Source organism: Stegodyphus dumicola, chromosome 3 (genome assembly GCF_044657685.1).
Source record: "Stegodyphus dumicola isolate Sdum_Otavi_A_Nest chromosome 3, ASM4465768v1".
In the NCBI taxonomy this organism is placed as follows: domain Eukaryota; kingdom Metazoa; phylum Arthropoda; class Arachnida; order Araneae; family Eresidae; genus Stegodyphus; species Stegodyphus dumicola.
The window spans coordinates 73,116,317-73,142,499 of NC_140770.1; positions in this window are offsets into that span (position 1 = coordinate 73,116,317).

Genomic DNA, 26,183 nt, shown 5'->3' on the forward strand with positions numbered 1-26,183 from the left:
AGAATGTCCGAATATCACAAAGATAAGTAAAATTTTATGTTACTTTGCAAACTTAAGTTAATCTTTCATTCTTACTGCAAGTGGCAGATTTCAAGAAGTTTTACCTCATGCGAGGTCTACCTTTATCGCCAAAAGGGCGAGAAATGAGTTGTTACCGATTTTGGTATTATGTTTTTCAATTACTCGCGCGTAAAACTAAAGTTGATGTATAATAGCGATGTGTAAATACTTAAATATTGTACAAGTTATTGTATAAATATTATTTAAAACATTCTGGCAAGAAAGAAGTTTTAGTCTGAAAGACTTTTTGAAATGTATTATTTCAATGTAGAAAGAATTGGCACTTGCTTGGAAAAGAATAGAAGTTAACAATGTACTACTAATGTATGTTTTCAAATGTGTAAAATTAACGGCAGGTTAATATGTTCTTATATACAATGTGAACTGTTATTTTAAATGTTAAGAAATACCGTGATATTGGTAAAAGTGAAAGTAATGTTAAAATTTTTTTTTTATTCGTGTGACTGTAAAAAGACTAAATCATGGTGAATATGTGTTAAAGGTTGAATGATGTAGTTAGGCTCTCTGACGCTACACTTCAGAGTTAGCCACTTTCAGAATAGTACCTCAGGGTTTAGAGTTGAAATTAGGGTGTGTTACGAGGTCTTGGTATGTTGAATTTTAACACGTTAGTGTTTTGATTGTAGGAGGAAGTGTGTAACACATAGACATAAACACATTCGTGTTTGGTGTTCTTTTACAACACATGTCAGAGAGCACGGGGAGAGATAATTAAAATAGTTATGAATGAAATAAGAATGTTAAGAGAAATATGATTATACATGTTACTTGCCATTTCATTGTGTAACATTTCATTAAAATAGTTTTCCTTCCAGATCTCTGGAAGGAACCAGATTTGAATAAAAGCTCCTGTTTAGATGCAGTACAGATGAAAAAATTGTGTGTCCTGGGAGCTGCTATTGTAAAAACAAATTTCCTTCTTTTAAATTTCTAGTTTCTAGCGAAAAATGTTTGTAAAAGATTGGCCTCGCGTTAGATTCTAGAGCTAAAAGTTTTCAACAAGGTCGTTTTAGACCTCAGTTTCAAACTAATTAACTCCGTCGGGAAGTATGTAAGGATCTTAAGTTTTACTAACGTTTATTTTATTTTAAATCTTTACTATCACTTCTTATTTTCTACTTCCGGCCAGAATTATAAGCGTTAATGTATTTATGCAAAGTTTGTCTGGCGAACGCCAAGTATTTAAGTTGTGGCTTTTTGCCAAGCGAGAGAGAGGAAGCAGTTAGTCGAAGCAGGCCGCTTTCCTTAGAAGTTTTACTCAGTTGCTGGTTGCCTTCCAGGCCAGAGGTTTAATCCTCTTGATAACTTTAAACGTATTGTAGTGTTCACAGTTCTCTGTACTACATACGGCTTCCTGTTAATATAAGGCCAATCTTCCACGTTTATTATTTCAAAGTTAAGAGTTTATTTTTATTTTTATATTTTTACGTTTAGACCACAAGTAGTGGGTCTTTGTATTCCGAAGTACGGAAGTTATTGTAAATAGAGAAAAATAAAGGGTTTTGTATACCCTTCTTGTGTATCCTGTCTACTTCCCACAGTTTTTGAACATAGCTTTAGTAAGCTACATAGCTTTAGAACATAGCTTAGTTTTTCCCACAGTTTAGAAAATAGCTGTTCCGAGTCAGGTCCTTGCATGTTCCCGAAGAAAGTAAGACGGAACATTGAACCTGATAGTGGCGCCCAACGAAGAAGAATAACCATGGCCGAGTTTCAAGAAGAACCTGTGCTGCCTGCAGAAGCGGCTCAGAATCCAGAAATGCCAGCTGCCGCCCTGGAAGGATTTGGTTACATCGTCCAGACCATGCGGGCTTCGATGAAACCAGAAGCAACATTTAATGGAAACTCACCGGTAACCAGTTTTTTGGAAAAACTGGATGACCACTTCATGCTCTACCCCGTGCACGAATTTCAAAAAGTTACCTTAGCTACCAGCGCTTTGAGGGGCCAAGCGCTTAACTGGTTCAAATGTATAGGCAGAAGTCTCTTGGGTCAAGCAGGAAGTCCCACCTATACTTACGAGAATTTCAAGACTGCCCTAGTAAAAGCCTTCCCTGTTGTAAGGGATCCTGCGAAATTAGAAACGGAACTTTAGAGTATATATCAGAAAAGAATCGAAAATCTCTCAAGCTTTATTTTAAGAAAAATTCACGTCTTCAAACTCTTGTATGGAAACCGTCCGGATGCTGAGATAATTCAAGTGATTTTTCCGAGGTTACTGTCCCAAGTGCAAGACTTTATTGAATTAAGAAATCCGAATACACTGGAAAAGTTATTTGAGCTAGCAATCCAGTTTGAAAGTAGAAGAACGGCGGACATTGAAAGAAGACGCCAATATCAACAGCGAAACAAATTTGGTGCGCCAAGACTACAGCAAACTCAAGCACACGGCTAGGGAAGCAAAGCGAATTAGTGGGCAAGGAAACCCGAGCATTCAAAAAACAGCCGGCGAACGTCGACAGTTCAATAGCAATCCAGGAAAAAAGTCTCAAGGCCAGTGGAAAAAGAAGGAAAGCACGGAAATGAAAAATAATTTAAACTAAAACGGATTTCTGCTGACGGGAGGGTGCGGAAATCCGAAGGCCACGAAAACCCCTCTTCCTTCAAGTTAAATACAGTAATGGTAAAAAATTTGACTCTTCCGAAGATTGAAGTGTTGGTGAATAATATCCCAGCCACCGCACTCCTGGATACAGGCGCGCAGTGTTCCTGTGTGGTAGAAGATTTTTTTAGGAAGTATTTTCGGAAATACCGCATATATAATTCGGATAATACGTCAGTGTTAGCGGCGAAAGGAGAAAAATGTAAGTGTATAGGTAAATTACCGCTGTATGTCCGTATCAAGGACGAACAAGTAAAGGTGATGTTTTTCATAGTAAAGAATCTGCAAGCACATATTATTTTAGGAATAGATTTTCTTTCAGAGGCACAAGCAACGCTGGATTTTAACGAAGTGTACCTTAAGCTGACGATGAAACCAGTTCGTGCAGAAAAGGCTGAACCGCCGATGTTAAATCTTGACCACCTGCCTAATGACGAGCAAGGAAGAATCCGACAAGTGGTAAGTGAATTTGCTTCGTTATTTAGTGATATTCCAGGATTTACTCAGGTTACTAACCATAGTATTGACACCGAAGATTCAATGCCAGTTCGCCACAAAGCATACCGGTATGATAAGAATAAGGAAAAAATTATAGAATGGCATATCACCGATATGCTACGTTAAAAGATCATAACGTCCATCTCAAGTAGTTATGCTAGCCCAGTGGTTTTATGTAAGAAAAATAATGACTATCCATTGACACATCAAAAAAGGTGGCGATTCGCGATTGACTACCGTAAATTAAACTCCATAACTAAATATCCGGTATATCCGTTACCTATTATTGAAGAAATTCTAAGGAACATAACATCCACCAAATATATGACGACTTAACGACTGGTTATTTTCAAATAGGGGTGAGGCCTGAGGACGTGCCTAAGACTGCTTTTATAACCAAGTCTGGCACTTATGCATTTTTGCGTATGCCGTTTGGCCTTTCAGGGGCGCCGGCAACATTTCAGCGATGTATGGACATTGTGTTAAGACCTGTTCTTGGAAAGTCCACATTTATCTATTTAGACGATATCATTATTACTAGTGATAATCTCGACCAACATGTACAGGATTTAAGACAGGTGTTTTCTTTATTAAATGAGGCCGGTCTAAAAGTTAATGTCGAAAAGTGCAAATTTGCAGCCCCTGAATTAAAATATTTAGGTTACAAGATATCTCAGAAAGGAATAGAGACAGACGAATCAAAAATAATCGCTGTACAAAAGTATCCGACGCCAAACACGGCGAAGAAGCTCTCTTCTTTTCTAGGACTTTGTTCATATTATAGGTCCTTTATAAAAAATTTTGCAGCCATTGCTGAACCATTGTTAAAATTAAAAAGGAAAAAGGCAAGATTCTCGTGGACGGCCGAAGCCAATAGTGCTTTCGAAAAATTAAAACAAGCATTAACGCAAGCCCCTGTGTTGAAATTTCCTGAAAAGGATGAGAATTTAGAAATTTCAGCGGATGCTTCGGATTATGCGGTAGGAGCGGTACTTTCGCAAAATCAGCAGCCCGTGGCATTTTTTAGCCGAACTTTAAATCAAACACAAAGAAACTATTCCGCGACCGAGAGAGAGGCACTTGCAGTTCTGTTAGCAGTGCAAAAGTTCCGAGTCTATTTTGGAAAGGCGCCAATAACAGTGTACTCTGATCATGCGGCGGTAACTAGATTGTACTCAGGGAAAAACTTATCCCCAAGGTTAATAAGATGGGCACTCAAGCTACAAGAATATAATCTGGTAATCAAGCATACCCCCGGAAAGGAAAATATCGTAGCAGATGCCCTATCCAGAATTAAAATAGATGAAGAAGGTAATACTGTAAAGGTGGCAATGCTCACAGCATGTACAATAAATTCCCGAGAAACTGTAATAACCGAACTGGGTAAGGATCCTGAGTTTGGAAGCATTTATGAGTATTTAAAGGATCCTGAAAATTTTAGCCACCAAGATATTGTGGCGATAAGAAATAGGGCGGCCCATTACGAACTAATAGATGGTCTATTATTCTATACAAAAACTACGAATTCCAACAACGAATTTCGACCTGTTATCCCAGCTAGTCTTAGATTAAATATCCTGCAAAAGCTCCATGACAGCCCTTTAGCTTCTCATGCTGGTATTCGAAAAACTATCCAACGCGTACGCGAGGCAGTCTATTTTCCTGAACTGCAAAAGTTAACAAGGGCGTATGTCCAGTCCTGCCCAACATGTCAAGCAGTTAATTATATTAATTTCCGCCCGGCCGGGTTTCTAAATAGTATTAAATCCGAATTTCCAAATGAAATAATTGGCATCGATTTATTGGGCCCTTTCCCAAAAAGTCAGTTAAATAAAAGTCGCTATCTCCTTGTTATGGTTGATCATTTTAGTAAGTGGACCGAAATTGTTCCCTTAAAACGAGCCTCCGCGAAATTAGTTACTGATTCTATTTTAAATAAATATATTTTAAAATACGGGGCGCCCCTAAAAGTTATATCGGATAATGGTCCTCAATTTGTAAGTAATGTATTTGAAGACATGTGCCAAAAACTGGGCATACGTCATTTAAAAATGGTCCCGTATCGGCCGCAATCAAATATAGCGGAACGGATCAATAGAAATATAGTGAAAATTATCCGTAGTTATGTTAAAAAGTTTCATAAAAGCTGGGATAACTATGTCAATGAATTTGCTTTCGCCCTTAGGACCGCAAAACATGATACAACGGGCAAAACTCCTGCTGAGTTATTTTTAGGCAGAAAGATTATAACGCCGTTAGATAAATTATTTTATGTGCAACAAAGAGCCCCAGAATTTAAAATGGGTGATATAGAAAAACTAATTAAAGAAGCAAAAAAGAATACTGAAGTAGCACAAAGAAAATAGAAGCTCTATTATGATTTGAAACGACGGGGAGTAACTTATAATGTAGGAGATGAAGTATTAAAAATTAAGCATTCACTTTCTTCAGCACCAGAAGATAAAACTGCCAAATTTTTTCCACGATTTGAAGGACCATATGTCATAGAAAAAATAACTCACGCTGTAGTAGTGTTAAAAGCTAGAAATGGTGAAACCTGCTCCGCAAACATTGATCAAATCAAACCCTACTATGATCGTAATAAAATGCAAATTTTCAAAGATCTTTTGCAGGATACGGCACGGCAGACACCGCAGGCACAAGCTCCAGAGGTGGAACAACGACAAGTACAAGGGCAAGCCATTAAGAGGCAAGAGCAAGTAAAAAGAAAGTTTCCCCGCGGGAGAATTGAAGGTAACAAGAAAAAGAAGCCGTTCCACCGTCCAGAAAAGAGAGCTCACGAACACCCCCAGAATGAAGAAGGGAGAAGGACGACGAATGCAAAGAGAGCGAGGAGAAATGACGGCAACTATATCCCGGCTCTAAAACGGAAGATCTACTCATCGGACAGGACTCTTCGCAGCAAATGTCGCCGAACTGCGGAAGGGCCACCAGCGGCGGAGGAAAAGTTACAAGGGAAATTTGAACGGCCAGCAACGAGGTCCAAGCAGGAACACGAAAGAAGTTTCCCGGTTCCGCCCAGACCAGCTGCCATCAAACGGCCAAGACCACAGGCAGAGGCGGAAAAGAAGGTATTCAAGGGTGACCGAACTGGAGAAAAAGAAAGCATCTAGAGGAAGGCACTGAAGGGCGAGCCCGTACAAGAAGGAGGATAAATCAAACAACAATCTGCACTATCTTTCAGGACTGGGCCCAGAAAAGAATGTCCGAATATCACAAAGATAAGTAAAATTTTATGTTACTTTGCAAACTTAAGTTAATCTTTCATTCTTACTGCAAGTGGCAGATTTCAAGAAGTTTTACCTCATGCGAGGTCTACCTTTATCGCCAAAAGGGCGAGAAATGAGTTGTTACAGATTTTGGTATTATGTTTTTCAATTACTCACGCGTAAAACTAAAGTTGATGTATAATAGCGATGTGTAAATACTTAAATATTGTACAAGTTATTGTATAAATATTATTTAAAACATTCTGGCAAGAAAGAAGTTTTAGTCTGAAAGACTTTTTGAAATGTATTATTTCAATGTAGAAAGAATTGGCACTTGCTTGGAAAAGAATAGAAGTTAACAATGTACTACTAATGTATGTTTTCAAATGTGTAAAATTAACGGCAGGTTAATATGTTCTTATATACAATGTGAACTGTTATTTTAAATGTTAAGAAATACCGTGATATTGGTAAAAGTGAAAGTAATGTTAAAATTTTTTTTTATTCGTGTGACTGTAAAAAGACTAAATCATGGTGAATATGTGTTAAAGGTTGAATGATGTAGTTAGGCTCTCTGACGCTACACTTCAGAGTTAGCCACTTTCAGAATAGTACCTCAGGGTTTAGAGTTGAAATTAGGGTGTGTTACGAGGTCTTGGTATGTTGAATTTTAACACGTTAGTGTTTTGATTGTAGGAGGAAGTGTGTAACACATAGACATAAACACATTCGTGTTTGGTGTTCTTTTACAACACATGTCAGAGAGCACGGGGAGAGATAATTAAAATAGTTATGAATGAAATAAGAATGTTAAGAGAAATATGATTATACATGTTACTTGCCATTTCATTGTGTAACATTTCATTAAAATAGTTTTCCTTCCAGATCTCTGGAAGGAACCAGATTTGAATAAAAGCTCCTGTTTAGATGCAGTACAGATGAAAAAATTGTGTGTCCTGGGAGCTGCTATTGTAAAAACAAATTTCCTTCTTTTAAATTTCTAGTTTCTAGCGAAAAATGTTTGTAAAAGATTGGCCTCGCGTTAGATTCTAGAGCTAAAAGTTTTCAACAAGGTCGTTTTAGACCTCAGTTTCAAACTAATTAACTCCGTCGGGAAGTATGTAAGGATCTTAAGTTTTACTAACGTTTATTTTATTTTAAATCTTTACTATCACTTCTTATTTTCTACTTCCGGCCAGAATTATAAGCGTTAATGTATTTATGCAAAGTTTGTCTGGCGAACGCCAAGTATTTAAGTTGTGGCTTTTTGCCAAGCGAGAGAGAGGAAGCAGTTAGTCGAAGCAGGCCGCTTTCCTTAGAAGTTTTACTCAGTTGCTGGTTGCCTTCCAGGCCAGAGGTTTAATCCTCTTGATAACTTTAAACGTATTGTAGTGTTCACAGTTCTCTGTACTACATACGGCTTCCTGTTAATATAAGGCCAATCTTCCACGTTTATTATTTCAAAGTTAAGAGTTTATTTTTATTTTTATATTTTTACGTTTAGACCACAAGTAGTGGGTCTTTGTATTCCGAAGTACGGAAGTTATTGTAAATAGAGAAAAATAAAGGGTTTTGTATACCCTTCTTGTGTATCCTGTCTACTTCCCACAGTTTTTGAACATAGCTTTAGTAAGCTACATAGCTTTAGAACATAGCTTAGTTTTTCCCACAGTTTAGAAAATAGCTGTTCCGAGTCAGGTCCTTGCATGTTCCCGAAGAAAGTAAGACGGAACATTGAACCTGATAGTGGCGCCCAACGAAGAAGAATAACCATGGCCGAGTTTCAAGAAGAACCTGTGCTGCCTGCAGAAGCGGCTCAGAATCCAGAAATGCCAGCTGCCGCCCTGGAAGGATTTGGTTACATCGTCCAGACCATGCGGGCTTCGATGAAACCAGAAGCAACATTTAATGGAAACTCACCGGTAACCAGTTTTTTGGAAAAACTGGATGACCACTTCATGCTCTACCCCGTGCACGAATTTCAAAAAGTTACCTTAGCTACCAGCGCTTTGAGGGGCCAAGCGCTTAACTGGTTCAAATGTATAGGCAGAAGTCTCTTGGGTCAAGCAGGAAGTCCCACCTATACTTACGAGAATTTCAAGACTGCCCTAGTAAAAGCCTTCCCTGTTGTAAGGGATCCTGCGAAATTAGAAACGGAACTTTAGAGTATATATCAGAAAAGAATCGAAAATCTCTCAAGCTTTATTTTAAGAAAAATTCACGTCTTCAAACTCTTGTATAGAAACCGTCCGGATGCTGAGATAATTCAAGTGATTTTTCCGAGGTTACTGTCCCAAGTGCAAGACTTTATTGAATTAAGAAATCCGAATACACTGGAAAAGTTATTTGAGCTAGCAATCCAGTTTGAAAGTAGAAGAACGGCGGACATTGAAAGAAGACGCCAATATCAACAGCGAAACAAATTTGGTGCGCCAAGACTACAGCAAACTCAAGCACACGGCTAGGGAAGCAAAGCGAATTAGTGGGCAAGGAAACCCGAGCATTCAAAAAACAGCCGTCGAACGTCGACAGTTCAATAGCAATCCAGGAAAAAAGTCTCAAGGCCAGTGGAAAAAGAAGGAAAGCACGGAAATGAAAAATAATTTAAACTAAAACGGATTTCTGCTGACGGGAGGGTGCGGAAATCCGAAGGCCACGAAAACCCCTCTTCCTTCAAGTTAAATACAGTAATGGTAAAAAATTTGACTCTTCCGAAGATTGAAGTGTTGGTGAATAATATCCCAGCCACCGCACTCCTGGATACAGGCGCGCAGTGTTCCTGTGTGGTAGAAGATTTTTTTAGGAAGTATTTTCGGAAATACCGCATATATAATTCGGATAATACGTCAGTGTTAGCGGCGAAAGGAGAAAAATGTAAGTGTATAGGTAAATTACCGCTGTATGTCCGTATCAAGGACGAACAAGTAAAGGTGATGTTTTTCATAGTAAAGAATCTGCAAGCACATATTATTTTAGGAATAGATTTTCTTTCAGAGGCACAAGCAACGCTGGATTTTAACGAAGTGTACCTTAAGCTGACGATGAAACCAGTTCGTGCAGAAAAGGCTGAACCGCCGATGTTAAATCTTGACCACCTGCCTAATGACGAGCAAGGAAGAATCCGACAAGTGGTAAGTGAATTTGCTTCGTTATTTAGTGATATTCCAGGATTTACTCAGGTTACTAACCATAGTATTGACACCGAAGATTCAATGCCAGTTCGCCACAAAGCATACCGGTATGATAAGAATAAGGAAAAAATTATAGAATGGCATATCACCGATATGCTACGTAAAAAGATCATAACGTCCATCTCAAGTAGTTATGCTAGCCCAGTGGTTTTATGTAAGAAAAATAATGACTATCCATTGACACATCAAAAAAGGTGGCGATTCGCGATTGACTACCGTAAATTAAACTCCATAACTAAATATCCGGTATATCCGTTACCTATTATTGAAGAAATTCTAAGGAACATAACATAAACCAAATATATGACGACTTAACGACTGGTTATTTTTAAATAGGGGTGACGCCTGAGGACGTGCCTAAGACTGCTTTTATAACCAAGTCTGGCACTTATGCATTTTTGCGTATGCCGTTTGGCCTTTCAGGGGCGCCGGCAACATTTCAGCGATGTATGGACATTGTGTTAAGACCTGTTCTTGGAAAGTCCACATTTATCTATTTAGACGATATCATTATTACTAGTGATAATCTCGACCAACATGTACAGGATTTAAGACAGGTGTTTTCTTTATTAAATGAGGCCGGTCTAAAAGTTAATGTCGAAAAGTGCAAATTTGCAGCCCCTGAATTAAAATATTTAGGTTACAAGATATCTCAGAAAGGAATAGAGACAGACGAATCAAAAATAATCGCTGTACAAAAGTATCCGACGCCAAACACGGCGAAGAAGCTCTCTTCTTTTCTAGGACTTTGTTCATATTATAGGTCCTTTATAAAAAATTTTGCAGCCATTGCTGAACCATTGTTAAAATTAAAAAGGAAAAAGGCAAGATTCTCGTGGACGGCCGAAGCCAATAGTGCTTTCGAAAAATTAAAACAAGCATTAACGCAAGCCCCTGTGTTGAAATTTCCTGAAAAGGATGAGAATTTAGAAATTTCAGCGGATGCTTCGGATTATGCGGTAGGAGCGGTACTTTCGCAAAATCAGCAGCCCGTGGCATTTTTTAGCCGAACTTTAAATCAAACACAAAGAAACTATTCCGCGACCGAGAGAGAGGCACTTGCAGTTCTGTTAGCAGTGCAAAAGTTCCGAGTCTATTTTGGAAAGGCGCCAATAACAGTGAACTCTGATCATGCGGCGGTAACTAGATTGTACTCAGGGAAAAACTTATCCCCAAGGTTAATAAGATGGGCACTCAAGCTACAAGAATATAATCTGGTAATCAAGCATACCCCCGGAAAGGAAAATATCGTAGCAGATGCCCTATCCAGAATTAAAATAGATGAAGAAGGTAATACTGTAAAGGTGGCAATGCTCACAGCATGTACAATAAATTCCCGAGAAACTGTAATAACCGAACTGGGTAAGGATCCTGAGTTTGGAAGCATTTATGAGTATTTAAAGGATCCTGAAAATTTTAGCCACCAAGATATTGTGGCGATAAGAAATAGGGCGGCCCATTACGAACTAATAGATGGTCTATTATTCTATACAAAAACTACGAATTCCAACAACGAATTTCGACCTGTTATCCCAGCTAGTCTTAGATTAAATATCCTGCAAAAGCTCCATGACAGCCCTTTAGCTTCTCATGCTGGTATTCGAAAAACTATCCAACGCGTACGCGAGGCAGTCTATTTTCCTGAACTGCAAAAGTTAACAAGGGCGTATGTCCAGTCCTGCCCAACATGTCAAGCAGTTAATTATATTAATTTCCGCCCGGCCGGGTTTCTAAATAGTATTAAATCCGAATTTCCAAATGAAATAATTGGCATCGATTTATTGGGCCCTTTCCCAAAAAGTCAGTTAAATAAAAGTCGCTATCTCCTTGTTATGGTTGATCATTTTAGTAAGTGGACCGAAATTGTTCCCTTAAAACGAGCCTCCGCGAAATTAGTTACTGATTCTATTTTAAATAAATATATTTTAAAATACGGGGCGCCCCTAAAAGTTATATCGGAGAATGGTCCTCAATTTGTAAGTAATGTATTTGAAGACATGTGCCAAAAACTGGGCATACGTCATTTAAAAATGGTCCCGTATCGGCCGCAATCAAATATAGCGGAACGGATCAATAGAAATATAGTGAAAATTATCCGTAGTTATGTTAAAAAGTTTCATAAAAGCTGGGATAACTATGTCAATGAATTTGCTTTCGCCCTTAGGACCGCAAAACATGATACAACGGGCAAAACTCCTGCTGAGTTATTTTTAGGCAGAAAGATTATAACGCCGTTAGATAAATTATTTTATGTGCAACAAAGAGCCCCAGAATTTAAAATGGGTGATATAGAAAAACTAATTAAAGAAGCAAAAAAGAATACTGAAGTAGCACAAAGAAAATAGAAGCTCTATTATGATTTGAAACGACGGGGAGTAACTTATAATGTAGGAGATGAAGTATTAAAAATTAAGCATTCACTTTCTTCAGCACCAGAAGATAAAACTGCCAAATTTTTTCCACGATTTGAAGGACCATATGTCATAGAAAAAATAACTCACGCTGTAGTAGTGTTAAAAGCTAGAAATGGTGAAACCTGCTCCGCAAACATTGATCAAATCAAACCCTACTATGATCGTAATAAAATGCAAATTTTCAAAGATCTTTTGCAGGATACGGCACGGCAGACACCGCAGGCACAAGCTCCAGAGGTGGAACAACGACAAGTACAAGGGCAAGCCATTAAGAGGCAAGAGCAAGTAAAAAGAAAGTTTCCCCGCGGGAGAATTGAAGGTAACAAGAAAAAGAAGCCGTTCCACCGTCCAGAAAAGAGAGCTCACGAACACCCCCAGAATGAAGAAGGGAGAAGGACGACGAATGCAAAGAGAGCGAGGAGAAATGACGGCAACTATATCCCGGCTCTAAAACGGAAGATCTACTCATCGGACAGGACTCTTCGCAGCAAATGTCGCCGAACTGCGGAAGGGCCACCAGCGGCGGAGGAAAAGTTACAAGGGAAATTTGAACGGCCAGCAACGAGGTCCAAGCAGGAACACGAAAGAAGTTTCCCGGTTCCGCCAAGACCAGCTGCCATCAAACGGCCAAGACCACAGGCAGAGGCGGAAAAGAAGGTATTCAAGGGTGACCGAACTGGAGAAAAAGAAAGCATCTAGAGGAAGGCACTGAAGGGCGAGCCCGTACAAGAAGGAGGATAAATCAAACAACAATCTGCACTATCTTTCAGGACTGGGCCCAGAAAAGAATGTCCGAATATCACAAAGATAAGTAAAATTTTATGTTACTTTGCAAACTTAAGTTAATCTTTCATTCTTACTGCAAGTGGCAGATTTCAAGAAGTTTTACCTCATGCGAGGTCTACCTTTATCGCCAAAAGGGCGAGAAATGAGTTGTTACCGATTTTGGTATTATGTTTTTCAATTACTCGCGCGTAAAACTAAAGTTGATGTATAATAGCGATGTGTAAATACTTAAATATTGTACAAGTTATTGTATAAATATTATTTAAAACATTCTGGCAAGAAAGAAGTTTTAGTCTGAAAGACTTTTTGAAATGTATTATTTCAATGTAGAAAGAATTGGCACTTGCTTGGAAAAGAATAGAAGTTAACAATGTACTACTAATGTATGTTTTCAAATGTGTAAAATTAACGGCAGGTTAATATGTTCTTATATACAATGTGAACTGTTATTTTAAATGTTAAGAAATACCGTGATATTGGTAAAAGTGAAAGTAATGTTAAAATTTTTTTTTTATTCGTGTGACTGTAAAAAGACTAAATCATGGTGAATATGTGTTAAAGGTTGAATGATGTAGTTAGGCTCTCTGACGCTACACTTCAGAGTTAGCCACTTTCAGAATAGTACCTCAGGGTTTAGAGTTGAAATTAGGGTGTGTTACGAGGTCTTGGTATGTTGAATTTTAACACGTTAGTGTTTTGATTGTAGGAGGAAGTGTGTAACACATAGACATAAACACATTCGTGTTTGGTGTTCTTTTACAACACATGTCAGAGAGCACGGGGAGAGATAATTAAAATAGTTATGAATGAAATAAGAATGTTAAGAGAAATATGATTATACATGTTACTTGCCATTTCATTGTGTAACATTTCATTAAAATAGTTTTCCTTCCAGATCTCTGGAAGGAACCAGATTTGAATAAAAGCTCCTGTTTAGATGCAGTACAGATGAAAAAATTGTGTGTCCTGGGAGCTGCTATTGTAAAAACAAATTTCCTTCTTTTAAATTTCTAGTTTCTAGCGAAAAATGTTTGTAAAAGATTGGCCTCGCGTTAGATTCTAGAGCTAAAAGTTTTCAACAAGGTCGTTTTAGACCTCAGTTTCAAACTAATTAACTCCGTCGGGAAGTATGTAAGGATCTTAAGTTTTACTAACGTTTATTTTATTTTAAATCTTTACTATCACTTCTTATTTTCTACTTCCGGCCAGAATTATAAGCGTTAATGTATTTATGCAAAGTTTGTCTGGCGAACGCCAAGTATTTAAGTTGTGGCTTTTTGCCAAGCGAGAGAGAGGAAGCAGTTAGTCGAAGCAGGCCGCTTTCCTTAGAAGTTTTACTCAGTTGCTGGTTGCCTTCCAGGCCAGAGGTTTAATCCTCTTGATAACTTTAAACGTATTGTAGTGTTCACAGTTCTCTGTACTACATACGGCTTCCTGTTAATATAAGGCCAATCTTCCACGTTTATTATTTCAAAGTTAAGAGTTTATTTTTATTTTTATATTTTTACGTTTAGACCACAAGTAGTGGGTCTTTGTATTCCGAAGTACGGAAGTTATTGTAAATAGAGAAAAATAAAGGGTTTTGTATACCCTTCTTGTGTATCCTGTCTACTTCCCACAGTTTTTGAACATAGCTTTAGTAAGCTACATAGCTTTAGAACATAGCTTAGTTTTCCCCACAGTTTAGAAAATAGCTGTTCCGAGTCAGGTCCTTGCATGTTCCCGAAGAAAGTAAGACGGAACATTGAACCTGATAGTGGCGCCCAACGAAGAAGAATAACCATGGCCGAGTTTCAAGAAGAACCTGTGCTGCCTGCAGAAGCGGCTCAGAATCCAGAAATGCCAGCTGCCGCCCTGGAAGGATTTGGTTACATCGTCCAGACCATGCGGGCTTCGATGAAACCAGAAGCAACATTTAATGGAAACTCACCGGTAACCAGTTTTTTGGAAAAACTGGATGACCACTTCATGCTCTACCCCGTGCACGAATTTCAAAAAGTTACCTTAGCTACCAGCGCTTTGAGGGGCCAAGCGCTTAACTGGTTCAAATGTATAGGCAGAAGTCTCTTGGGTCAAGCAGGAAGTCCCACCTATACTTACGAGAATTTCAAGACTGCCCTAGTAAAAGCCTTCCCTGTTGTAAGGGATCCTGCGAAATTAGAAACGGAACTTTAGAGTATATATCAGAAAAGAATCGAAAATCTCTCAAGCTTTATTTTAAGAAAAATTCACGTCTTCAAACTCTTGTATGGAAACCGTCCGGATGCTGAGATAATTCAAGTGATTTTTCCGAGGTTACTGTCCCAAGTGCAAGACTTTATTGAATTAAGAAATCCGAATACACTGGAAAAGTTATTTGAGCTAGCAATCCAGTTTGAAAGTAGAAGAACGGCGGACATTGAAAGAAGACGCCAATATCAACAGCGAAACAAATTTGGTGCGCCAAGACTACAGCAAACTCAAGCACACGGCTAGGGAAGCAAAGCGAATTAGTGGGCAAGGAAACCCGAGCATTCAAAAAACAGCCGGCGAACGTCGACAGTTCAATAGCAATCCAGGAAAAAAGTCTCAAGGCCAGTGGAAAAAGAAGGAAAGCACGGAAATGAAAAATAATTTAAACTAAAACGGATTTCTGCTGACGGGAGGGTGCGGAAATCCGAAGGCCACGAAAACCCCTCTTCCTTCAAGTTAAATACAGTAATGGTAAAAAATTTGACTCTTCCGAAGATTGAAGTGTTGGTGAATAATATCCCAGCCACCGCACTCCTGGATACAGGCGCGCAGTGTTCCTGTGTGGTAGAAGATTTTTTTAGGAAGTATTTTCGGAAATACCGCATATATAATTCGGATAATACGTCAGTGTTAGCGGCGAAAGGAGAAAAATGTAAGTGTATAGGTAAATTACCGCTGTATGTCCGTATCAAGGACGAACAAGTAAAGGTGATGTTTTTCATAGTAAAGAATCTGCAAGCACATATTATTTTAGGAATAGATTTTCTTTCAGAGGCACAAGCAACGCTGGATTTTAACGAAGTGTACCTTAAGCTGACGATGAAACCAGTTCGTGCAGAAAAGGCTGAACCGCCGATGTTAAATCTTGACCACCTGCCTAATGACGAGCAAGGAAGAATCCGACAAGTGGTAAGTGAATTTGCTTCGTTATTTAGTGATATTCCAGGATTTACTCAGGTTACTAACCATAGTATTGACACCGAAGATTCAATGCCAGTTCGCCACAAAGCATACCGGTATGATAAGAATAAGGAAAAAATTATAGAATGGCATATCACCGATATGCTACGTTAAAAGATCATAACGTCCATCTCAAGTAGTTATGCTAGCCCAGTGGTTTTATGTAAGAAAAATAATGACTATCCATTGACACATCAAAAAAGGTGGCGATTCGCGATTGACTACCGTAAATTAAACTCCATAACTAAATATCCGGTATATCCGTTACCTATTATTGAAGAAATTCTAAGGAACATAACATCCACCAAATATATGACGACTTAACGACTGGTTATTTTCAAATAGGGGTGAGGCCTGAGGACGTGCCTAAGACTGCTTTTATAACCAAGTCTGGCACTTATGCATTTTTGCGTATGCCGTTTGGCCTTTCAGGGGCGCCGGCAACATTTCAGCGATGTATGGACATTGTGTTAAGACCTGTTCTTGGAAAGTCCACATTTATCTATTTAGACGATATCATTATTACTAGTGATAATCTCGACCAACATGTACAGGATTTAAGACAGGTGTTTTCTTTATTAAATGAGGCCGGTCTAAAAGTTAATGTCGAAAAGTGCAAATTTGCAGCCCCTGAATTAAAATATTTAGGTTACAAGATATCTCAGAAAGGAATAGAGACAGACGAATCAAAAATAATCGCTGTACAAAAGTATCCGACGCCAAACACGGCGAAGAAGCTCTCTTCTTTTCTAGGACTTTGTTCATATTATAGGTCCTTTATAAAAAATTTTGCAGCCATTGCTGAACCATTGTTAAAATTAAAAAGGAAAAAGGCAAGATTCTCGTGGACGGCCGAAGCCAATAGTGCTTTCGAAAAATTAAAACAAGCATTAACGCAAGCCCCTGTGTTGAAATTTCCTGAAAAGGATGAGAATTTAGAAATTTCAGCGGATGCTTCGGATTATGCGGTAGGAGCGGTACTTTCGCAAAATCAGCAGCCCGTGGCATTTTTTAGCCGAACTTTAAATCAAACACAAAGAAACTATTCCGCGACCGAGAGAGAGGCACTTGCAGTTCTGTTAGCAGTGCAAAAGTTCCGAGTCTATTTTGGAAAGGCGCCAATAACAGTGTACTCTGATCATGCGGCGGTAACTAGATTGTACTCAGGGAAAAACTTATCCCCAAGGTTAATAAGATGGGCACTCAAGCTACAAGAATATAATCTGGTAATCAAGCATACCCCCGGAAAGGAAAATATCGTAGCAGATGCCCTATCCAGAATTAAAATAGATGAAGAAGGTAATACTGTAAAGGTGGCAATGCTCACAGCATGTACAATAAATTCCCGAGAAACTGTAATAACCGAACTGGGTAAGGATCCTGAGTTTGGAAGCATTTATGAGTATTTAAAGGATCCTGAAAATTTTAGCCACCAAGATATTGTGGCGATAAGAAATAGGGCGGCCCATTACGAACTAATAGATGGTCTATTATTCTATACAAAAACTACGAATTCCAACAAAGAATTTCGACCTGTTATCCCAGCTAGTCTTAGATTAAATATCCTGCAGGAGCTCCATGACAGCCCTTTAGCTTCTCATGCTGGTATTCGAAAAACTATCCAACGCGTACGCGAGGCAGTCTATTTTCCTGAACTGCAAAAGTTAACAAGGGCGTATGTCCAGTCCTGGCCAACATGTCAAGCAGTTAATTATATTAATTTCCGCCCGGCCGGGTTTCTAAATAGTATTAAATCCGAATTTCCAAATGAAATAATTGGCATCGATTTATTGGGCCCTTTCCCAAAAAGTCAGTTAAATAAAAGTCGCTATCTCCTTGTTATGGTTGATCATTTTAGTAAGTGGACCGAAATTGTTCCCTTAAAACGAGCCTCCGCGAAATTAGTTACTGATTCTATTTTAAATAAATATATTTTAAAATACGGGGCGCCCCTAAAAGTTATATCGGATAATGGTCCTCAATTTGTAAGTAATGTATTTGAAGACATGTGCCAAAAACTGGGCATACGTCATTTAAAAATGGTCCCGTATCGGCCGCAATCAAATATAGCGGAACGGATCAATAGAAATATAGTGAAAATTATCCGTAGTTATGTTAAAAAGTTTCATAAAAGCTGGGATAACTATGTCAATGAATTTGCTTTCGCCCTTAGGACCGCAAAACATGATACAACGGGCAAAACTCCTGCTGAGTTATTTTTAGGCAGAAAGATTATAACGCCGTTAGATAAATTATTTTATGTGCAACAAAGAGCCCCAGAATTTAAAATGGGTGATATAGAAAAACTAATTAAAGAAGCAAAAAAGAATACTGAAGTAGCACAAAGAAAATAGAAGCTCTATTATGATTTGAAACGACGGGGAGTAACTTATAATGTAGGAGATGAAGTATTAAAAATTAAGCATTCACTTTCTTCAGCACCAGAAGATAAAACTGCCAAATTTTTTCCACGATTTGAAGGACCATATGTCATAGAAAAAATAACTCACGCTGTAGTAGTGTTAAAAGCTAGAAATGGTGAAACCTGCTCCGCAAACATTGATCAAATCAAACCCTACTATGATCGTAATAAAATGCAAATTTTCAAAGATCTTTTGCAGGATACGGCACGGCAGACACCGCAGGCACAAGCTCCAGAGGTGGAACAACGACAAGTACAAGGGCAAGCCATTAAGAGGCAAGAGCAAGTAAAAAGAAAGTTTCCCCGCGGGAGAATTGAAGGTAACAAGAAAAAGAAGCCGTTCCACCGTCCAGAAAAGAGAGCTCACGAACACCCCCAGAATGAAGAAGGGAGAAGGACGACGAATGCAAAGAGAGCGAGGAGAAATGACGGCAACTATATCCCGGCTCTAAAACGGAAGATCTACTCATCGGACAGGACTCTTCGCAGCAAATGTCGCCGAACTGCGGAAGGGCCACCAGCGGCGGAGGAAAAGTTACAAGGGAAATTTGAACGGCCAGCAACGAGGTCCAAGCAGGAACACGAAAGAAGTTTCCCGGTTCCGCCAAGACCAGCTGCCATCAAACGGCCAAGACCACAGGCAGAGGCGGAAAAGAAGGTATTCAAGGGTGACCGAACTGGAGAAAAAGAAAGCATCTAGAGGAAGGCACTGAAGGGCGAGCCCGTACAAGAAGGAGGATAAATCAAACAACAATCTGCACTATCTTTCAGGACTGGGCCCAGAAAAGAATGTCCGAATATCACAAAGATAAGTAAAATTTTATGTTACTTTGCAAACTTAAGTTAATCTTTCATTCTTACTGCAAGTGGCAGATTTCAAGAAGTTTTACCTCATGCGAGGTCTACCTTTATCGCCAAAAGGGCGAGAAATGAGTTGTTACAGATTTTGGTATTATGTTTTTCAATTACTCACGCGTAAAACTAAAGTTGATGTATAATAGCGATGTGTAAATACTTAAATATTGTACAAGTTATTGTATAAATATTATTTAAAACATTCTGGCAAGAAAGAAGTTTTAGTCTGAAAGACTTTTTGAAATGTATTATTTCAATGTAGAAAGAATTGGCACTTGCTTGGAAAAGAATAGAAGTTAACAATGTACTACTAATGTATGTTTTCAAATGTGTAAAATTAACGGCATGTTAATATGTTCTTATATACAATGTGAACTGTTATTTTAAATGTTAAGAAATACCGTGATATTGGTAAAAGTGAAAGTAATGTTAAAATTTTTTTTTTATTCGTGTGACTGTAAAAAGACTAAATCATGGTGAATATGTGTTAAAGGTTGAATGATGTAGTTAGGCTCTCTGACGCTACACTTCAGAGTTAGCCACTTTCAGAATAGTACCTCAGGGTTTAGAGTTGAAATTAGGGTGTGTTACGAGGTCTTGGTATGTTGAATTTTAACACGTTAGTGTTTTGATTGTAGGAGGAAGTGTGTAACACATAGACATAAACACATTCGTGTTTGGTGTTCTTTTACAACACATGTCAGAGAGCACGGGGAGAGATAATTAAAATAGTTATGAATGAAATAAGAATGTTAAGAGAAATATGATTATACATGTTACTTGCCATTTCATTGTGTAACATTTCATTAAAATAGTTTTCCTTCCAGATCTCTGGAAGGAACCAGATTTGAATAAAAGCTCCTGTTTAGATGCAGTACAGATGAAAAAATTGTGTGTCCTGGGAGCTGCTATTGTAAAAACAAATTTCCTTCTTTTAAATTTCTAGTTTCTAGCGAAAAATGTTTGTAAAAGATTGGCCTCGCGTTAGATTCTAGAGCTAAAAGTTTTCAACAAGGTCGTTTTAGACCTCAGTTTCAAACTAATTAACTCCGTCGGGAAGTATGTAAGGATCTTAAGTTTTACTAACGTTTATTTTATTTTAAATCTTTACTATCACTTCTTATTTTCTACTTCCGGCCAGAATAAGCGTTAATGTATTTATGCAAAGTTTGTCTGGCGAACGCCAAGTATTTAAGTTGTGGCTTTTTGCCAAGCGAGAGAGAGGAAGCAGTTAGTCGAAGCAGGCCGCTTTCCTTAGAAGTTTTACTCAGTTGCTGGTTGCCTTCCAGGCCAGAGGTTTAATCCTCTTGATAACTTTAAACGTATTGTAGTGTTCACAGTTCTCTGTACTACATACGGCTTCCTGTTAATATAAGGCCAATCTTCCACGTTTATTATTTCAAAGTTAAGAGTTTATTTTTATTTTTATATTTTTACGTTTAGACCACAAGTAGTGGGTCTTTGTATTCCGAAGTACGGAAGTTATTGTAAATAGAGAAAAATAAAGGGTTTTGTATACCCTTCTTGTGTATCCTGTCTACTTCCCACAGTTTTTGAACATAGCTTTAGTAAGCTACATAGCTTTAGAACATAGCTTAGTTTTTCCCACAGTTTAGAACATAGCTGTTCCGAGTCAGGTCCTTGCATGTTCCCGAAGAAAGTAAGACGGAACATTGAACCTGATAGTGGCGCCCAACGAAGAAGAATAACCATGGCCGAGTTTCAAGAAGAACCTGTGCTGCCTGCAGAAGCGGCTCAGAATCCAGAAATGCCAGCTGCCGCCCTGGAAGGATTTGGTTACATCGTCCAGACCATGCGGGCTTCGATGAAACCAGAAGCAACATTTAATGGAAACTCACCGGTAACCAGTTTTTTGGAAAAACTGGATGACCACTTCATGCTCTACCCCGTGCACGAATTTCAAAAAGTTACCTTAGCTACCAGCGCTTTGAGGGGCCAAGCGCTTAACTGGTTCAAATGTATAGGCAGAAGTCTCTTGGGTCAAGCAGGAAGTCCCACCTATACTTACGAGAATTTCAAGACTGCCCTAGTAAAAGCCTTCCCTGTTGTAAGGGATCCTGCGAAATTAGAAACGGAACTTTAGAGTATATATCAGAAAAGAATCGAAAATCTCTCAAGCTTTATTTTAAGAAAAATTCACGTCTTCAAACTCTTGTATGGAAACCGTCCGGATGCTGAGATAATTCAAGTGATTTTGCCGAGGTTACTGTCCCAAGGGCAAGACTTTATTGAATTAAGAAATCCGAATACACTGGAAAAGTTATTTGAGCTAGCAATCCAGTTTGAAAGTAGAAGAACGGCGGACATTGAAAGAAGACGCCAATATCAACAGCGAAACAAATTTGGTGCGCCAAGACTACAGCAAACTCAAGCACACGGCTAGGGAAGCAAAGCGAATTAGTGGGCAAGGAAACCCGAGCATTCAAAAAACAGCCGGCGAACGTCGACAGTTCAATAGCAATCCAGGAAAAAAGTCTCAAGGCCAGTGGAAAAAGAAGGAAAGCACGGAAATGAAAAATAATTTAAACTAAAACGGATTTCTGCTGACGGGAGGGTGCGGAAATCCGAAGGCCACGAAAACCCCTCTTCCTTCAAGTTAAATACAGTAATGGTAAAAAATTTGACTCTTCCGAAGATTGAAGTGTTGGTGAATAATATCCCAGCCACCGCACTCCTGGATACAGGCGCGCAGTGTTCCTGTGTGGTAGAAGATTTTTTTAGGAAGTATTTTCGGAAATACCGCATATATAATTCGGATAATACGTCAGTGTTAGCGGCGAAAGGAGAAAAATGTAAGTGTATAGGTAAATTACCGCTGTATGTCCGTATCAAGGACGAACAAGTAAAGGTGATGTTTTTCATAGTAAAGAATCTGCAAGCACATATTATTTTAGGAATAGATTTTCTTTCAGAGGCACAAGCAACGCTGGATTTTAACGAAGTGTACCTTAAGCTGACGATGAAACCAGTTCGTGCAGAAAAGGCTGAACCGCCGATGTTAAATCTTGACCACCTGCCTAATGACGAGCAAGGAAGAATCCGACAAGTGGTAAGTGAATTTGCTTCGTTATTTAGTGATATTCCAGGATTTACTCAGGTTACTAACCATAGTATTGACACCGAAGATTCAATGCCAGTTCGCCACAAAGCATACCGGTATGATAAGAATAAGGAAAAAATTATAGAATGGCATATCACCGATATGCTACGTAAAAAGATCATAACGTCCATCTCAAGTAGTTATGCTAGCCCAGTGGTTTTATGTAAGAAAAATAATGACTATCCATTGACACATCAAAAAAGGTGGCGATTCGCGATTGACTACCGTAAATTAAACTCCATAACTAAATATCCGGTATATCCGTTACCTATTATTGAAGAAATTCTAAGGAACATAACATCCACCAAATATATGACGACTTAACGACTGGTTATTTTCAAATAGGGGTGAGGCCTGAGGACGTGCCTAAGACTGCTTTTATAACCAAGTCTGGCACTTATGCATTTTTGCGTATGCCGTTTGGCCTTTCAGGGGCGCCGGCAACATTTCAGCGATGTATGGACATTGTGTTAAGACCTGTTCTTGGAAAGTCCACATTTATCTATTTAGACGATATCATTATTACTAGTGATAATCTCGACCAACATGTACAGGATTTAAGACAGGTGTTTTCTTTATTAAATGAGGCCGGTCTAAAAGTTAATGTCGAAAAGTGCAAATTTGCAGCCCCTGAATTAAAATATTTAGGTTACAAGATATCTCAGAAAGGAATAGAGACAGACGAATCAAAAATAATCGCTGTACAAAAGTATCCGACGCCAAACACGGCGAAGAAGCTCTCTTCTTTTCTAGGACTTTGTTCATATTATAGGTCCTTTATAAAAAATTTTGCAGCCATTGCTGAACCATTGTTAAAATTAAAAAGGAAAAAGGCAAGATTCTCGTGGACGGCCGAAGCCAATAGTGCTTTCGAAAAATTAAAACAAGCATTAACGCAAGCCCCTGTGTTGAAATTTCCTGAAAAGGATGAGAATTTAGAAATTTCAGCGGATGCTTCGGATTATGCGGTAGGAGCGGTACTTTCGCAAAATCAGCAGCCCGTGGCATTTTTTAGCCGAACTTTAAATCAAACACAAAGAAACTATTCCGCGACCGAGAGAGAGGCACTTGCAGTTCTGTTAGCAGTGCAAAAGTTCCGAGTCTATTTTGGAAAGGCGCCAATAACAGTGAACTCTGATCATGCGGCGGTAACTAGATTGTACTCAGGGAAAAACTTATCCCCAAGGTTAATAAGATGGGCACTCAAGCTACAAGAATATAATCTGGTAATCAAGCATACCCCCGGAAAGGAAAATATCGTAGCAGATGCCCTATCCAGAATTAAAATAGATGAAGAAGGTAATACTGTAAAGGTGGCAATGCTCACAGCATGTACAATAAATTCCCGAGAAACTGTAATAACCGAACTGGGTAAGGATCCTGAGTTTGGAAGCATTTATGAGTATTTAAAGGATCCTGAAAATTTTAGCCACCAAGATATTGTGGCGATAAGAAATAGGGCGGCCCATTACGAACTAATAGATGGTCTATTATTCTATACAAAAACTACGAATTCCAACAACGAATTTCGACCTGTTATCCCAGCTAGTCTTAGATTAAATATCCTGCAAAAGCTCCATGACAGCCCTTTAGCTTCTCATGCTGGTATTCGAAAAACTATCCAACGCGTACGCGAGGCAGTCTATTTTCCTGAACTGCAAAAGTTAACAAGGGCGTATGTCCAGTCCTGCCCAACATGTCAAGCAGTTAATTATATTAATTTCCGCCCGGCCGGGTTTCTAAATAGTATTAAATCCGAATTTCCAAATGAAATAATTGGCATCGATTTATTGGGCCCTTTCCCAAAAAGTCAGTTAAATAAAAGTCGCTATCTCCTTGTTATGGTTGATCATTTTAGTAAGTGGACCGAAATTGTTCCCTTAAAACGAGCCTCCGCGAAATTAGTTACTGATTCTATTTTAAATAAATATATTTTAAAATACGGGGCGCCCCTAAAAGTTATATCGGATAATGGTCCTCAATTTGTAAGTAATGTATTTGAAGACATGTGCCAAAAACTGGGCATACGTCATTTAAAAATGGTCCCGTATCGGCCGCAATCAAATATAGCGGAACGGATCAATAGAAATATAGTGAAAATTATCCGTAGTTATGTTAAAAAGTTTCATAAAAGCTGGGATAACTATGTCAATGAATTTGCTTTCGCCCTTAGGACCGCAAAACATGATACAACGGGCAAAACTCCTGCTGAGTTATTTTTAGGCAGAAAGATTATAACGCCGTTAGATAAATTATTTTATGTGCAACAAAGAGCCCCAGAATTTAAAATGGGTGATATAGAAAAACTAATTAAAGAAGCAAAAAAGAATACTGAAGTAGCACAAAGAAAATAGAAGCTCTATTATGATTTGAAACGACGGGGAGTAACTTATAATGTAGGAGATGAAGTATTAAAAATTAAGCATTCACTTTCTTCAGCACCAGAAGATAAAACTGCCAAATTTTTTCCACGATTTGAAGGACCATATGTCATAGAAAAAATAACTCACGCTGTAGTAGTGTTAAAAGCTAGAAATGGTGAAACCTGCTCCGCAAACATTGATCAAATCAAACCCTACTATGATCGTAATAAAATGCAAATTTTCAAAGATCTTTTGCAGGATACGGCACGGCAGACACCGCAGGCACAAGCTCCAGAGGTGGAACAACGACAAGTACAAGGGCAAGCCATTAAGAGGCAAGAGCAAGTAAAAAGAAAGTTTCCCCGCGGGAGAATTGAAGGTAACAAGAAAAAGAAGCCGTTCCACCGTCCAGAAAAGAGAGCTCACGAACACCCCCAGAATGAAGAAGGGAGAAGGACGACGAATGCAAAGAGAGCGAGGAGAAATGACGGCAACTATATCCCGGCTCTAAAACGGAAGATCTACTCATCGGACAGGACTCTTCGCAGCAAATGTCGCCGAACTGCGGAAGGGCCACCAGCGGCGGAGGAAAAGTTACAAGGGAAATTTGAACGGCCAGCAACGAGGTCCAAGCAGGAACACGAAAGAAGTTTCCCGGTTCCGCCAAGACCAGCTGCCATCAAACGGCCAAGACCACAGGCAGAGGCGGAAAAGAAGGTATTCAAGGGTGACCGAACTGGAGAAAAAGAAAGCATCTAGAGGAAGGCACTGAAGGGCGAGCCCGTACAAGAAGGAGGATAAATCAAACAACAATCTGCACTATCTTTCAGGACTGGGCCCAGAAAAGAATGTCCGAATATCACAAAGATAAGTAAAATTTTATGTTACTTTGCAAACTTAAGTTAATCTTTCATTCTTACTGCAAGTGGCAGATTTCAAGAAGTTTTACCTCATGCGAGGTCTACCTTTATCGCCAAAAGGGCGAGAAATGAGTTGTTACAGATTTTGGTATTATGTTTTTCAATTACTCACGCGTAAAACTAAAGTTGATGTATAATAGCGATGTGTAAATACTTAAATATTGTACAAGTTATTGTATAAATATTATTTAAAACATTCTGGCAAGAAAGAAGTTTTAGTCTGAAAGACTTTTTGAAATGTATTATTTCAATGTAGAAAGAATTGGCACTTGCTTGGAAAAGAATAGAAGTTAACAATGTACTACTAATGTATGTTTTCAAATGTGTAAAATTAACGGCATGTTAATATGTTCTTATATACAATGTGAACTGTTATTTTAAATGTTAAGAAATACCGTGATATTGGTAAAAGTGAAAGTAATGTTAAAATTTTTTTTTTATTCGTGTGACTGTAAAAAGACTAAATCATGGTGAATATGTGTTAAAGGTTGAATGATGTAGTTAGGCT